Source organism: Chlamydotis macqueenii, chromosome 9 (genome assembly GCF_036417535.1).
Source record: "Chlamydotis macqueenii isolate bChlMac1 chromosome 9, bChlMac1.mat, whole genome shotgun sequence".
Lineage (NCBI taxonomy): Eukaryota > Metazoa > Chordata > Aves > Otidiformes > Otididae > Chlamydotis > Chlamydotis macqueenii.
In genome coordinates, this window is record NC_141564.1 from 310,831 (window position 1) to 324,402 (window position 13,572).

The window sequence follows — 13,572 nt, forward strand, 5'->3', positions numbered from 1 at the left end:
GCTGAAATAAGTAATTCCTTGTGAGTCCAGATTTGTACAGAGAAGTACTATCTTTCATTTGACCTGCCAATACAGCTGAGAAAGAAAGCAGCCAAACTTTCAGCCGTATATTCTTTCTCTAGGAACCTGTGTACCCTATGATTATTTTTTTCCTCAAAGAGACCCTGTTTTTAAAAGTGAAAACTAATAACAAGTACTGTGTTAAATCAGAAAATGTTGCACAGCAACAACTAGACTGCTGCATGGATGTATTCACTTCCTGTAAAAAAAACAGCCAATCTGACTTCGCTTTTTTCCCTCTTATTTCTTTTTTAACGATTGAATAGATATCTGTTTAATTTGGAGGTTTTTCTTTGGGAAGTTATTTGGCATTTTGTTCTCTTTCATTTTAAAGGCTGGGAATGAGATGATCCTAACAGTCAGTCCTTTAAAATATTCAGAATCTCCTTCTATAAATAGCACATCTGTCACACAGAAAGGGAACCCAGCCAGCAGAAAGGCAGACCAGACCAGCAAAACCAACTGCTATTCCAATACATGATTACAAAGTAAGTTACGATTTTAGCAACCCTTTATTTTGATTTTTTTGTTTGTTTTGAGCTTCTAAAACTAAGAGCTGTCTGATTATATACATGCCACCACATGCAACTTTAAATTAAGGATGTTAAATATGGATTAATTTTGAGGGGTTTTTTTATTGTTCATCTTTTAGTCAAATGTATACAATCAAGCTAGTCATGCCCTGTTGAAAACCATGGCAAAGCTCCTAGATTTCAAGAAGGGGAGATTTGGGCCTTATATACCAGTCTGTTAGGTTTATGAGAAAGTATGATATTACAATTTCGGAACTGAGTGATAAGTTTGTTTAAAGACAAATTTCAGTGGAGTCTCACAACAAATGCATCTGTTCCTGCATTCCTGAGGTCAGCATTCGTATTCTCCCAGAGAAGTACTGTTCTGGGAGAGACACAGCAAGGTGTTTTGGGTTGTGTAATTTAGGAAATATTAAAAGCCTGTGGGCAGTGAACGCAGCAGAGGAATAAATATCTCACAGTGAACAGGGGAGTGATCTTGTCCAAATCTTTATGCATACCTCTTGCTTTAATGGGCCATTTTCAGCGTTTAGTAATAATTTTCCAGGCTTAGATTTGCAATTATCTTGCTTCAGACTCAACATAATTTCAGTTTAGAAATCAGGTTCTAGGCCTTTCTACAGCTGCATGATACATGGCGTCGTAAATAAATAAATTTTAAAAATTGCACTTGTAGGTTGCACAAAGTAGGCTCAAATTTTCAAGGCAGAGATATATTCATATTGTATGTTAATTCTCAGACAGAAACTTCGATTTAAGCCCTAACCTGATTTTTGCCAAAACTGTTGTAGTCCCAAGGCACTGGCTCTCTCGACTCTTGACTTCAAAATTTCCTGCCTCTGCTGGGTCAGGACTATCTCAGCCGGTGCTATGAGCTGGTGTCCGTTCTTTACTCAGTCAGCTTAAAGGGAGGATATTTCAGGTATCCTTTCTGGATCTTACAGGCCGTTTCTGCTGTAATCTTGCCCACTTGCATGCTTCCTACTTGTAAACACACTTCCTCTTCCTCGTCTATCACCACTTGACAGCAACAGCATCTAATTTCTCCTCACATGCTCTAGCTTATCAAAATTGGTGAGGAATGAGGAGTCCCAATGTTACTTTGCATTGCAGCTTCCTCCTTGTGGTATGTGGTTTCTTAGAGGCAAAGTCCTAGTCCTCCAGACTGATCATATGGAGAGCAGAAGCAAAAGGAGATAGGGCGTGGAAAGGAAGACTCACATGAAGACCCTACAGCTGTACTGATTTTTGTCTCTAAGTATTGCCACCCCTTGTCATCCTAAGAAGGAAATACACGAGGGCAGCCTGGTAGGCTGGGAACTCTGCCAAGGACAAACCTTGTAGCAGTAAATATCAGGAAGACTATCAGACTTTGAGAAAAAACGGACAAACGCTTTCGGTTTTATATGGATCAGCTCACTTCTGTCTTCATTCAACACGTGCCCAAGCTGGACCAAGAGAATAAAATGTCCCTCTAACTACAGGGGACACCCTGGATGTGGGAGTTATGCTTAATAATTAATAAATGAATGAACAGACGCTTGGGTTCATTTCCATCTTAGTACTTACTTTTTTTTTTTTTAACTTTGTCAAGTAAATGAGCAACATACAGAAAACAAAGGATAGAATCAATCCCAGCCCTCAGGAAGTGTAGTCAACTGTTCTGTGCTACCATCCCTGCAAAGCAATGACAAGGGAACATGAAGCACAGCTGGGAATCCAGGGTGGGTGTTTCCAAAAGTGCATACCAGAACTGGCTATAGCCTTTCAACAAACCTGCTCTTGGAATGACTGCTTCAGCCTCTGAATTCAGCGGCATCAGTTATATTTCTCTCTTCATTCTATTAGTGCCATTACAAAAAAAACCCCACCTTGTTGATGAATACTCACTTTGAAATTAGAGTTATTATGGAAAAGAAAAAACACACCCTTAATCATGAACTAAATTCTCTGACCTAACACTCACGTTCAGGAAAGCATCCATAAACCCAGACATTCAGGCTAGCAGTGAACGCACTGGTCAAATGCTTCCCGTCCAAAATCCTGCAGCTCATTACATGGCTTACAGGCTACTTTAATCAGTACTGACACCTCAACTAGTTGTTGTTGGGCTGTAGGGGGAAGGTGGGGAAGGAAGAAAAGGACCGATGATAGAACCTCAACAGTTTGCCTCTCTAGAGCCAAAGTAAAGCACTTTTACACCTGATCCAGCTCCCGTGCCCTTCCGTTTGGGTACACATCTAGCTCAAGTTGCCCCAAGGATACAGACTAAATCAGTTGAGTGCTGACAGTTTTCCCAGGCTTTCCCACGATTCTTTCTGTGTCTCTGTATGGCTAAACAAATTCTTCCATTATTTGCTGGGACAGAAAACAGTTGTTCTTAGTTATTTCTATACATGATTTACAGACCTTCATTCTTAATTGCTACGCTCACATAAACAGGCCATTGAAAATAATATCTCACTGGTCTAAGATGCAAGTTCAAACTCCTGCCGTTCCTGTTAGATGGGGATGTTTTTCAATGCTACTGAATTAGAAGCAGAGCAGCATTTAAAGGCAATTTCTCTTATAAAGGCAAATGCCGAGATTCTACAAAAATAGCAAATACCTGAATATGATGATATGTATTCCGATATACTGCTTTGTATCAGTGTGTTATGAATCTGCATTATGAAAAAGCATGGGCTTGCCTAAACTGAAGCATCACTGATAAGTCATGTATTAAGATATATTGAGGTGCTGTATATGCTTTTTTGTGAAACATTTCTAACAGCCACTTACGGTCTAGTACTCCATAAACTATAGAATCTTTAAGGATTAGAACATCTGGGACTCACTGTAAACAAATGGCAAAGAGAATTTCTTTAAAAACTGTAAATCTGTCTATAGAATCTCAAGTGATGCCTTTATTGATATTTGCACTCACCTTTACAGGTTGTATTTCTGTATTCTGTGTAACATGATAGTCAAAATCGTTAGCAATAACAAGTGGCTCTGTCTTGCTTTTTCATCAGTAATGCTTTAATTACTGATGAGCATGGTCTCTCCCTCTAATTATACCTTCTAAGGCCTATTTGCTTTCTAAACTGCTGCCGAACACTATGCCAAAGGTTTCATATTTCTGTCTCCTATCACTCCTGGCTAATTTACCTGATTAGTGAATTCAGGTATTATGTTTTTACTCTACTCTTACTAATTTTATTTTTCTCTGTACTAAATGGAACAACTTCCTTGACAGCCGTACCTACGCTTTTCCTATGCTCCCCTGGTGTTGATCAGCACTTCCACATTCACATCACCTATTTCTTCTCCTCCAGTTTTAAGGGCAGAGTTTTCATTTAGAGAGTAACAGACTCAAAGATTTGATATGGAAGGAGGCTTCCCTTAGTCACATAAAATCCTGGAGAGAGATACAGACATTCTTATTAATACTAGACAGTAGACCAAAAGGGCAATAAGAATTAGATTGAAAAAAAAAGGAAGTTTCTCACAGCGGTCAACATAAAATCTATTCTTTGCATAAGAAAGTTCAGCCATTTTACATCTTCTTAGAAGTAAATCAACAGAAAATTTCCTTTTGTAAGCTCCTGATGAAAGTTATTTCTGAAACATAAGCAGGAGCAGTTTTGTGGACATGGTCTCTCTCAATTACTGATTTTTTTTCTCTAAAGTTTGAGCAGGGACTATTCAGCTATTTTGAAGAACAGACAGGATGAGAGTAACATACATTTCTGATTATTAAAAATTAATAATGAAATTAAAATTAAATCAATTTTGAATAATACAGGTACCAGAACAAGCAAGAGTAGGAAGCGGAAGTATGTTAGGAGAGGATAAAGTGTTCTGGAAGTTCCAAGAAAACTGTTTAGCATTTGACAAAATCAAATGTCACATAATAGGACAGAGAAATCTCACTTCCTAAACCCCATGTGTATACATGACTGTCTCACAGCTCCAGACAGTCTTAACAAATGTAGAACCAAAGCAACAAAAAATCCACGTCAAGCTTACTTGCTCAAGCTCAGCTATCCATTATGCTGCCAAGTGTGGGCTGCTCTTTGAGGCCAGTGCATCTGCTCAAACCATTTCTCCCAGCTAGTCCAGTTGTGAAGTTTGTTCCTTCATGACATCATTTCTCTTTGCACAAACTCCGCAGCTCTTCCATGTTTCAGAAGTGAAACTGTTCTGACAGTATGAATGAGTCAGGAAGAGAAATGGACACACTAACAGGAAGCTGTGTGTGTCCCATTGAAGTCCTTAGGAATTTCAACAAAATTTTAGCACTAAAGCTAGTGAGCAATGTGCTTTGTTAGAGTGCGGTTGTACAAAAGGCTCTATTAACAATAATAATACACTTTTATAGCATGTTTTATCCAACAGCCTCAGAGATCGCTACAAACATTAATTGAGCCTAACTATAGCCTGTGATAAATTAGCATTATTATGCTAATTTTATGGATGGGAAGAGAAAAAGACAGAGAGGTTAAGTGATTCACTCAGGAACAGAACCCAGAACCACGTGCACAAGCAGGTTATCCCAACCAAGAAGATCGTTATCGGACAAATGGAAGTGGGATGTCAGACGCAAACATTGTAAAAGGCTTCCAAAACTATGATATAACCTCTCTGAGGAAGTGCTCACCAGGCAAAGAAATAGTGTTGCTGTACACTAACAGCAGGTAAGTTTCTTTCATTTGTTCTTTTATTTTGTAATTCTCACTGAACCTTTGCAGGATCAGTCATAAACACCAAGAATTTCTTACTGGTTATGTTGGTTTACTCAGCTGCAAATCTAAAAGTGGAGGATATTCTAAGTAATGGCCATTAGGCCTGAATCAATCATCTGCGTTATTCACATTATTTATGACTTCAGAGAAGAGCATGACTGTATCCACTTTTATTTAAAATATCAAGCTGGCTATAGAAAGAAGGCAAAACAGCTAAAATAATAAAATGCCTCTCCAAGTACCATTCTAACCTCCTTCAATGCTTTCAGCTCTTGGAAAAAAAAACCCCAACATTTAACAACTGTTTTGGCTTCCCTTCCTTGCTGAATATCCTGAAAAAATGCTTAATCTGGCACTCATTAATCTTAATCTGATTTAATACAGCTCACAACAAGATGTGCAACAGTTTTGTCTTTACCAAGCATCAGGGACTCTATTCCAGACAAAAATAATCCTTAGTCTTCCTTCCACCCTTGATACCACTCAGCACTTGCTCCTTACTTACACTGGCAGTTTGCTTCATGTGCCTGCTTGGTTTTACTACCCTTTAGACTGCCTTTTCAACGATTCCTGATATATCCATGATATTTGATAAAATCTGGAACTTCAGAAGTTTCTAGAATGCCACTATGTTTATGCAAATGTATCGTGTTAGTGCTAAAGCAAACAATTTTAATTAACAGATTCCTCAATATGAATGGCAGAAGAAAGGAAATGTTCTCTTATGAATATCCAACAGTGAGTAATAAGTAATTTATAAATATATTTTTCCCTTACAACATACTGAATAAATTCTTAATGATTACCATTTTCTCTCTTCATTAATCTTATCAACGGTTTCTTACCTGCTTAAGTTGAAGACACCTTTTATTTGCTGGGCAGTTCTCGCTTTATCAGTTCTTACGGAAACTTTCTCTCCTTCCTCATTTAATAAAAATTAAGTTAGCATAACGTAAGAGCTGGATACTAAAGACATGAAACAGAGCCACAGCAATCAACTGCAGCACAAGCTTCCTCAGAATGCCTAAGTCCAGATCTGGAGAGAACACCCTCATGATCAAGAACATGGTTTAGTCTCCATTTCCAACTGTCTTCCCTGCTACAAGTATGGTCAGTGGTGAGAGCTTTTCCTTGGAGATTTCACTTAGTGGGTTGAAGATTTTGGAAGTTAACCACTTGTGAATACTGCTGGTTCAGATACACACCAGCCATGCTATTACTTCTATGCTGATTCTGACAGAAGACGACATTTGAGAAGAGTAACAGAAATATTAGGCAGCAGAAAAAAACCCCAACCAACTAATAAATACTCAATGGGATCCTCACCCAACTAAGTTGGCAGAGTCAAGCATAGAACACTCAGTTTTTGACCCTCTCTGCATTCCTTAGGAACTGAAAGTAAACCCTGTGCCTTGTGCCTTCGAGTATTGATGAATACATCTGCTGCTTTGTTTACTTACGTAAGAAAGGCCTAAACCACCACAGCTATATCTACAGCGCCCATGGCAGGATGCAACTGCAGCAGCACCTACATACCTGAGCTAGTCTGGGTAGGGATAAAGGAAGACATGCCATTTCTCACTTCAGCCTAGGCCAATCGCACAGATTCCCAGGATCTCAGACAGACCTGGTGTGATCACAGTAAGACCCCTGAACTTGGTGATCTTTCAGCTAGACTGCCACAAACACTTGAGACTGAAGCTGTGTCAGCTACTCTTCTCAACACTAGTTGCTTGTTCCTGCCCCAGGTAAATCCATTTCCTGTTTTCCTCAAGAACTAACTTCATTACTTCTGTTTGTTCTGGTTCACTGCCTTGCTGCACAAAGGCTTGTACTGGCACAAGGAAGAGGGGTGGGAACAAGTACCTGTGGTTGGGGAAGAGGCAGGAACTGCTTCTTTTGGGAAGCAGCTGCTGGAAGAACTAACATCTTCATTGTTACTGCCACCTCTTAACACCGTTTTGTCATTAGTTTAGATGAGTAGGAGCCAGTCAGAGACTACACTGCTACCAGTTCCTACCTTCCTGGTCAAGCCAGGAAGCCAGTCTACAGATCGGGATGAGGCCGAGCCTGGTGAGCACCGGGCAGATCCATAGTGACAGGAGAGAGCCAAGGTCAGGCTAGGAAGTCAGTCCACAACAACCTAGATCAACAGGACCTACAGACAGGCACAGGCATGGCTGTAGTATAACTAGGTACACCTGAACTTTAAAATAGAGCCCCTGGGCCCATGGGGAGGGGGGGGTGGGGCTTATTTGTGCCTTTGGGGCCCTGACAGTTCTACTCTTTCCCCTTTCCCGTCTCCTTGTTCCTCCCACCCTCCTTATGCTAGGCTTAGTGTTGGTGAAGATGCTTGTTGAGTCAGATCAGCTTGCCAGTTCAACCAAAAACTAACCCTCCTCTGGTAAGGTTCTTTCTGGTGACATTAGTGAGCTCATCCATCTCACCACACTGCTGTATGAACACTAGAAACGAGGGCTATGGGCGCAACTGGAGCTTGTGGTTCAGGGTTCAGAATCAATGGTTGGTGGCAGATGTGGTGGCAGCGTGGTCCAAGTGGGGTCTATGCTACTTCTGAAACTACAGAGTTTTCTGGAATAGCTTGAATATGGTTTTTCATACTGCAATTACCTCCTAATTTCAGAGCAGGTCTATTGTAAGTGTCACTGCTCACAGATATCATTATAGATTTGATTCTGTAAGTTAAGTTAATTTTCTACGGACAGCTGGACTAGATGATTATAGGTTCCTTCCAACTGCAATATTCTAGTCTTTTCTACAGACACCGCTGTGGATGTACTTATACTTGCCTAAAAGTGCTAGAGGACATTCACTGTCTCAAAGAGCATAGTCTGGAGAAGAAACATTAAAGTAAAGGAGAACCAGGCATGAGGAAGAAGAAAGGGAAAAGGAAACAATGTTGGTTTTTTTTTTTTTAAATCAGAGCTTGCTTTTTCTTTCCACACCCTGTGTAATAACCCAGCAAAGGAATGCAAATTAACATTCATATTTTTTTAAACAATAGCCTTTGTGTTCCAAACCACACTGACAAAGCAGAACAATCCAAACAAAACATGCTGACAAAATCTTTTGCCAGCAATGAGCTAACCAGCTTTGTTGGAAACATCTAATGTTGCGAGTGAGTCTGTTTTGGAAAGTAATCATGTAAGTTCAACTTCTCTTTACTCAGCTGATAATCTATTTCCTTCTTTCTCAAGCTGAATTAGAACATGTTACATCACTGCAAATTCAGTGGTGCCAATATCGTCCTACTATAATTGCTACTGAAGCTCTGGGCCTAGGCAGCCAGGCTGAACATACACCAGTAAGGGCATAACTTGATTTCCAGGACCTCTCTTACCAATGAAAAATGCACTGAAAAGCACACTGCTCCACTGTCAGAGACCACACTACTCGCTGTGCTGGCGAATACAGAAAACCAGATGTATCACCAAATCCTATCACCTTTTGATTCGAAGATACTGAGACAATACTCATGATATACATCATGCTAGCTTTACTTCTGAGTAGAAACAGGAAGAGGAAAAAGTATATATAAAAGCGTAGTTTCTCCTGAAATACCTATAATTTGGAAAACTAATCTGGTGATGGCAGTTACTGCCAGCAGATGTCAGCCCCTGTGGAAGAGAACATATTTGCTGGTCTATTAAGCCACTGTCTAGCCTCCACCCTATTTAGACCCACGGACTGCTTTCAATCAGGATGTGTAAAATCTCCCAGCCTATCTTTACATGTGGGCAAAACCACATTGCCTGAGAGAGCTTCCTGGAACTAGTGCTGAAAAGCTTTGCAGGACAGTAGAACATGTGCAGTGAAGGCAAGCTTGAAGATACACTCCAAGGTGTTTCTATCTACATTCTCTGAAATGATAACCCATCAACAGCCATCATCCCTCTGAAATCCTGTGTATAAATCATCAGAAAACATCATCTCCATGAACAATGGAGAATATAGAAATGTACTACAACCAGCAGTAACAATTATAATCCACCAAAGGGAAAAGGACAGGAATAAGGATGATGATCTCTATGTCTGTATTTTTTCTAGGTGGCATACAGTTCTCAGCCATTTCAAGCCTGTGGTTACTCACTGCGGAAAAGTAGGTTGGCTGCATCTGCTGTTTGACCTTCTCTGCTGCTATAAAATGGACCGATCTCCAGACAAGCGCAGAGGAAGAGCAGGGAATAAATAGCTAAAGGATAAAACCACAGCAAAGCAAAAGTACCAATTTTAGAACTCTCATATAGGATAAGGGGAAAAAGTCAGAAATTTCTTACATCCCTCGTGAGCTTTTGCCTACTTGACAAAAATTCCACTGGCATTACCACTTACTTTCATTAGGAGGAGCTCTCCTGGAAAAAAAAAAAAAAAGGATTTGATGCTTCTGGAATGCTTAGCATCTTAGCAAGTTAAATATAACTTGCCAAGCATTTTGGTTTGAAAAGGTCTGTGGTTGCCTAGCTTGTGGTCTATAATCACCTTACGAATTATTAAACTATGCAAAAATCTAGTATTATCTAAAGGTTTATCAACTGGAATTTAATTCAGCTGTAAACTCTGCCTTTAAAAGATACTGGATTACTACGGTTATAACAGCCACCACAAATCTGCATGAGTGACTGAACTTAGGACTGTCTGCTCCTAGGGCTGTAACCCCAAAGGAGCCATAGAAAGGGAAAACTGAGACCTGCTTCCTGGTGTCTAGGGCGTAAGAGACTCTGCCAGGGCAACAAGCACTTCTCAACAAAAGACTCAGAAGAGAGACCCCCTCATGAGTGATCTCCCCCAAATTCTGTAGAGATGACAGTTTCCACCATTATTCAGGTTTCAGTTTGCGGTTATTCTAAATCTGGTACTGTATTTGCAATGCAGTTAGGTGATACTCAGAACAGGCTGCTTCATGCTGTGTTAGTCCCATCCTCAAACAGACAGCACTTTTTTCAGTCTAGCAGCTTGGACTTTCCCCACCTCCCAATAGCAGAACCCTTCTCATCTTCCCTCTCCTCCCCTGTTTCAACTAACAGGATGAAATAAGAAAAGCAGTAGGATTTCAATTTATTTATGGTGAAAAAAAATTATTATTAATTAAAAAGCACATCTTCATTGTTTTCTTCTCTCGTATTTGTCTGACGTAATTTTAAACTTCCATTGCCAATGTATCATTATGTAGCTTGTTGTCATCTTTTTACATAGAATTTCAGTGATGCCAAAATGTGTACATCTGTGAAAGACATGTTTCGTAGGTGTGAATGGACGCTTCAGCGCTCATGTGTTGTTTCTGACACCCTGCAGTGTTTTCTCCACTGAACTCTAGGTTTCAACAAGCACTCCGGAAAGCACAGTCCCACAGCCATCTCCCAGAGCAGCCCAGCCCACGGTCTTCTGAGGTGGCCGTACAAGGGCACTACTGAGCCGTGCTGAGCTGGCGGCTCCAGGCATGTGCCTGGCAGGCACGGGGCAGCACTGGCCTGCAAGTTGGGCTAACCTTAGGACAAGCCTCAGGCCATTTTTTCCCAATGGATACCATTCTCTCTGTTTACGCTACACTGTGAGGCAGAAAAGCTTTTTTTCCCTGTCATACCTAAAATTCAGGGCTCATTCCGACTGGCAAAGTGGAGCTCATTATCAGCTGGCTGTAGTTTTCAGTTCCTGTGCAAACTGTGCTGTTCTTACAATGATATTAAGGTAAAATAAATGCCAAACTGAAAACAGCTTATCTGCTGCCTGATCACAGAACAAATTGGCAAGTTGTTGGGCTCATACTTCCTCTTTTTTTTTTGTACTTCACGTTTCAGTGGAGGATCTCATTGGTTCCTCTAAACTCACTGCTAAGTAAGCAGTTTTCTTCTTCTCTTTTTCATCTGCCTGTTAGATTTGCAAAAGTAAGATCACATACACAAGGCCACGGCTTTCAAATTTAAATGTCACAAGTGAAGTATATAGGTTTGTAGTGAATCGGAGAGTTCAGCGATTACTGAAATTTTATCCTGAAGTTCCGTGTAACTTCTTTTCCTCATCACAGCATGGGCCAGGATTCTGGAATCCTATTATTAGAAGAAAATTAGCTTTTATGTTAAAATTTATTTGTTTATTTAAAAATAATGTTTAGTTTCACAGATTTATATCAAACCTAAAAGCAAGCATACCCTATAAAGTTAAACATTAAAAGGCAAGTGAACACTAGATTTGCTTTCCTTTTGCTTTATAATAATTTAAAAGCTGACAATTCATTTTCCGGTGCACGTACCCATGAATGGGTCTCTTGGGGTTGGCAATGCTGGAAAAAATTGCAACAAAAATTAGTCTAGTTTTTCAAGTTTCTATGTGCAGGCAGCCCCTCTAAAAATAAAAGCCCAAAGATTAGTTAGCTTTACCTTACTCCAAAAGGCAACCTCTAGACTTTTCCGGGGATACAGTGAATCTTGGGAAGCAAGAGGTAAAAATAGACATGCCCTTCCTGCAAGTACAGCCACTTTTAGAGGTCCTACAAGAACAACGTATCAGCCTCATTAGATCAAGAACTCATTGCTTTAAATAAACAAATAAATAAAAAGGATTGGTATTCCTAATTTTGACATATTTCAGAATTCAACAGTAAAAGGGACTGCTTTTATTTTACTATGTAACAATAGTTACCTGCAGCTGGATTCCACTGTATTCTCTACAATCATCACTTTTACTACAGCCCAGAGAAAGTAGGCTTCTGTTTCTTTTAAAATAAATCCTGCTTTAGATCTCCTTTGGCAAACTTGTAGCATCTTCACATGCCAACTCGTACTCAGTCTTCTTGATCTTGTTTCATAGTAAGCTTCATAGCAGTATGGCCATAATAACAAGGATCTGAAAATTGTTCAAGTCAAACAGTCCAACTTCGTTTAAGTTCCAGCCAGTGTTATAAAAACACTTTGTGCAGGTGTATCCGAAGCTTGCTTCTTTATTTTACAGTGCTGATAATCACACTTTCTTAGAAGGTGGAAGAGTTAGAGATTTACATCTAGGATCAGTCACTTACTCAGTAAACTAAATAGCTGCTATGTCATTGCTGTTTGCCATGTGGTGAGTAAGCACCGAGTCTTTGCTTGTTGAATAGCTTGGTTTGCAGCTCTTTGTTTCGCTGAACATAAACCACAGGGTTAAAGCACAGTGCAAACAACAAAACAAGAAAGGCTGATAAATGTAAAATAGTGTTATCGGGATGTCTTCCAACAGCTGTTACCAGAAGTAGCAGAAGATGCAAACTCATTTGCAGTCCATGAATAATGATAGTTCTGGCCTTTTTTATTTGAGCTATTTAAATGGCCAGCATGTTTTCCTTCTCTGCAGAAGAGGGAGTAGCTAATTACAATGATGATTATAAGAACTACAATTAAAACAATTCCAGCTGTTCTCTCAAAAGTAGCTCCAAGCACAGTTGGCCAAGGAGGTTCTGTTTTGAATACATCTTCCGGTCTTTCTTTTATGCCTTCTATTAGTAATAGGCAAATAGCTTTAAGCCTTGTTATAACCCAAGCACAAATGAATACTTAGTGTTTTACTCAGTGCCCCAGTGGTAAACATTGCAAAAGCCAGCATATGCCACAGGACACTGGTTAAGTTCCATCAAAGTTCTTCTCCGACTTGCTACTTGTACTCCAAAGATGATTCAGATTACAAATTGTGGAGTTCTCACATCAAGTACTTGTACTGTATAGCAGACAGCACCAAGGTCACAGAAGAGGGAATAAGAGGAGGTGACAGCACAGGAGAAAATATTGAATATTGAATATTCTTCATTGGAAAGCATTTTCAAACGATCTCTGGTATTGGCAACCTAACTGAAGTAATAAAAATGAAATCAACTGTATAAAGAGACTTTTTAACTACATTTTCTATATGCAGTGAAATTGAGCATTTTCCTTCTGAATTACTGAAGATGTTCATGATCTTTAAAGCCAGTTCCCAGGTCCTGTAAAAAAAAAAAAAAACAACAAAAAATCCCAAAGATAGAATAATTTGTCCAGTGAGCTTGATGCTATTTTTCCCACAGCCACAAGCACAGTTAGCAGCTATTCACAACAAGAGAGCTTTGTCTGCACAGCTGATTTTACCATAACCTCTACATGTGATAGATTGGTTTTCATGGTTGAAAGAATATCATACCGGAACCTGTAAAGCGCATCCTTAACTGTCTCCTTCTGGTGGCCATTTAGCAGAAAGATGGATATAGAGAGTATGGAAATGAAAAGTATCCT

At 39.7% G+C, this 13,572-nt stretch overlaps 1 long non-coding RNA gene across 2 annotated transcripts in view; it reads left to right on the forward strand.

The window, feature by feature from the left end:
* LOC147599587 (uncharacterized) overlaps positions 1–2,132 on the forward strand; it is a 14,177-nt gene extending 12,045 nt beyond the window's left edge. For both annotated transcript variants that reach the window (XR_015259337.1, XR_015259338.1), the window contains one exon: positions 1,707–2,132. This is a non-coding gene — a long non-coding RNA (uncharacterized LOC147599587). The remainder of the gene's footprint in view (positions 1–1,706) is intronic.
* The last annotated feature ends 11,440 nt before the right edge of the window (positions 2,133–13,572 follow it).